Source organism: Triticum aestivum, chromosome 3B, assembly GCF_018294505.1.
Source record: "Triticum aestivum cultivar Chinese Spring chromosome 3B, IWGSC CS RefSeq v2.1, whole genome shotgun sequence".
NCBI lineage: Eukaryota > Viridiplantae > Streptophyta > Magnoliopsida > Poales > Poaceae > Triticum > Triticum aestivum.
Window position 1 is genome coordinate 687,230,839 of NC_057801.1, and position 3,748 is coordinate 687,234,586.

Here is a 3,748-nt window from a genome sequence, read left to right on the forward strand (position 1 = left end):
ATGACCCATCCCGTCGTGCGCGTGGGTAGGCAGACTATCCTCGCCATGTGGCACCACGCGATAGGACCGCGGCGGGCGGCCGCGGGGAAGTGTATCAGGCACGCCGCCTGGTCTCCCGCCACGACTTTCGAACTCTCTACGAAGCCAGACGGCCCTCTGCGAATCCGACTTTCGGACAGTCGGCCTGAAGGAAGACGGCAAGCGAAGTCCTAAAAAATGAAACTGTTGAGGCCCCACGATGCAGTATCCACGGAGCCTCACCAGCTTCGGGGACTACTATCGGAGTAATGGGCCACGGGTAGGCTGACCCGAGCCCCAGAACCTTTCAAGACATTGGGATCAGTAGCGCCGCCTAGGCCAAGTCCCAACGGCGACTCCAAGATATGCTGAGTCCCAGACGGCGACTCCAAGATATGCCGAGTCCCAGTGCCGACTCCAAGATATGCCGAGTCCCAGACGGCGACTCCAAGATAAGCGACTCATGGCCGGTGACTTCCAGGGAGGCCGGCTATGGAGAGTCGGCCCACGACTCCACCCTCGTCTTGAAGGACGAGGCGGGGTACGGCCACGGCATGGCCGTTCCCCCTGCTTACAAGGGGCCGGCATGGCTACAGTAAGCCGTATCGCTGAAGATGTCCGGCGAGGCGCGGCACTGTTGCCATGCCTGCCCTGACCTCAGCCATAGTGGGCGGCTCACTATGCCCATGATGCTTGCCTGTACGACCCAAGGACGGTGGGGCCGCCTGTCAGTGGGTAGACAGAAGACGGCACGAGCACCCTGAAGACGGACCATGGGAGTCGGCCCCCTGGGTCGGCCGACCCCTCTCCCACGGGCACCGCCCGCCATTAACCAGACAAGATGGGGAATGGCGACAGTGAATGCATGCCAGACGGCGGCGCTGTTGCCATGACTACGTGACCAAGCCAGCGTCATCCAGAGTACCGCTACAGTATCAGGCCTGTCCGCGGGGCCCGCCAGTTGGCGGGCCCCAGTAGTAGGCAGAGAGGATGACGGCCTAAGAGACAGACGGCTGGGACCCGCGCCCAGCCAGATTACACTTGTACCCCTAGGGGGTAGGCCTATATAAATCCCCCGGGAAGCCCATGCAAAGGGTTCGGACCCAGATAGGAAAAGACCTTAGATCACAGGAAGGAGAGAGCTAGCCTTGCCCTCTCCTACCACCAGAAACAGCTCCAGGAGCACCGCCGTAACCACTTTGCCATGGTGACCATGCGGAGACCCCGCAGAGCAGCAGTAGGGGTGTTATCTCCTCGGAGAGCCCTGAAGCTGGGTAAGTTCCGCCGGCGTGCATGTCTTCGCCTCATCCCGCTTCCGGGCACCGGCGACGTTCTACTCGCTCCCACCATGATAAGCCATCCTTTGGCATATGTCGTACCCAATCCCCAACAAGTTTGATGATAAATGGGAGGCCCTTGATTTCGTATCCAACGGCTGGAAAATCTAATGACCAAAGATGAAAAAGTCAGTCGACTGACGTGTAGCCTCACCCCGCACGTACACATGCACGCACGCAAGACACGCACACATGTAGGCATGCAACACTGACACGTACACATAACGTACACACGCACGCATGCTGGCGTGCAACACTGACATGTACACATGCACTCATGAACACACGCACGTACGCACCCATGCATGCAACACTGAAACGCACCCTTGCACGTACGCACCCATGCATGCAACACTGAAACGCACCCTTGCACGCACGCAACACTCGCACGGCTGCATTCACACAACACACGACGGAAGACACACGCTTAACTACATGAAAAAGATGACATCACACTCAATGAACAATCATCGGTTTATGAAATGCCCGCTTCTGACCGCCCTGGCCCACCAAAGGTTACTCTGTTGTGCGCTGCCTACGTTGGGTCACTGACGTGCAGGCCATGCACCCAAAGAGCCCACACATCGGTGGAAGAACAGGGCGGTGTCCTAGGTCAGAGTCGAGGGCGCCACTCGCGGCAAGCCCGGCTGAACACGCCTCCGTGCCGCATTCAAACGCCTCCATGAAACCCGTCTGTGTGGAAGCCGAGAAACCCACTCTGGACACACGTCCGGTCATGACCGGGCCGGCATTAAACGTAACACCGGCCGAGCTCCTCCCATCCGCTATCTATTTAATCTCCTATTTAAATGAGGCCAAACGCCGGCCAAGAATCGCACACCTCCGCCGCTCCCCTATCTCCTCCACCATTTTGTCCACTCTTACAATGGCTTACGAAGAGTAGTTATTCCGCATCCAAGCCGGCTGGGTAGCCTGCCGGATACGAGCTATGCATCTCGCTGATCCACCTCCCTCCCCTCGCTCAACGGAGCCAGTTGCTGCCCCAAGCCGGCGCGCGGTTCAGCAACTCACCACTCCAGGCCAGCTCGACGAGGAGCGGCGCACGGGTGTTGTTGCTGCCGTCCATGCCGCCGCCTCGTACCGCGTCTCCCGTTTCTGTGGCCGAGACTCCCATGCCGGCGGCTGCACCATGCAAGCAGCGACAGAAGCTGGGTGAGCGGAGAGTGACGAGTCGGTGGCCAGCGCCTCCGTGTCCGCCGCCATCATCGAGGAGAAGTAGAACATGGGAGGCTGCCGCCGCTTGGGTCCCATGAAGGCCACCACAAAGGCAACGCCAGCGTACATAGTAGGTGTCTTACCGGATCCTTTTGTTGCGAGGACCTTCGTCGACCCCGCATGGGCTCCACGGAAGAGGTCAATGTTAGGATGAACTCGAGCCGGTGCCGGCCATGGCGAAGTAGTGGCCGGTGATGAACTCGAACCGGTGCCGGCCACCATCATCTTCGGCACCAGCCAATGATATCAGTTGGGCAGTGGGGAAGCGAGCCGTCCTTTGCGCTGAAGCATATACCTCCGGGGCTCCCGGCAGTCCGGTGATCGTGCTGCCGGACATGAGGAACACAAATCGATCGGCGGGCTACCATTTAGGCCATGTATTATATACCTGTGTTGTCTAGAACTAGCACCGCGTAGTTCATTTGAATGTAATGAAATCCGTCATGTTTGTGTGAAAATCCGGTATTTTATATGATTTCTGTCGTTGTTTATATGAAATACTCCGGTGGTTGTGTGAATGAGTATCAGTTTGTCTATGTGTTTGCGTGAATTTCGTCCGGTTGGTTGAGTTGTTGTCCTAATGTGTGCGGCTACAGTTGGATGGCGTAATTTGCGGGTCGCCGGTCGGTCGGCGGGCGGCTCGGGCAGCATTGTGGGACAAAAACACACAGCTCGTGCGACCTCGTCTCCAACGTGCGCGTTGGAGGATGCATGACAGCATGAGCACCCGAGTTGTTCCTCATTCATCGGTGGCAAAGGCACCGGTGGACAAAAGGGTCGCCAATATTTTGGCTACCCCGGGCAAGATCCAAACAGCCCCTCCCAACAGATTCAAATCCCTCGTTCGCCGTGGAATTTTGCCATGTGTTGTTTTCATGGACTAGCAAGATGCCCGTGCATTGCACGGAACATCAAGATGCATTTTTTTACAGACTCCCGCATGCATGCAAGGGATAATTAATGTCCTCCTTTGCTAGTACCATGAGGCAAACATCATTAATATTGCATCGATTAGTGTTAGTGGCCTTGTATATCTGCAAATTGTAATTTTGATAGTGGCCCCTTGTATATAAAAATGGAGGGAGAAATATGAGAGATAAGGTGAGGAGGAGTGGGCATGGTGCCGTGGTGGTGACTGGTGGTCGGACTGGGCAGAG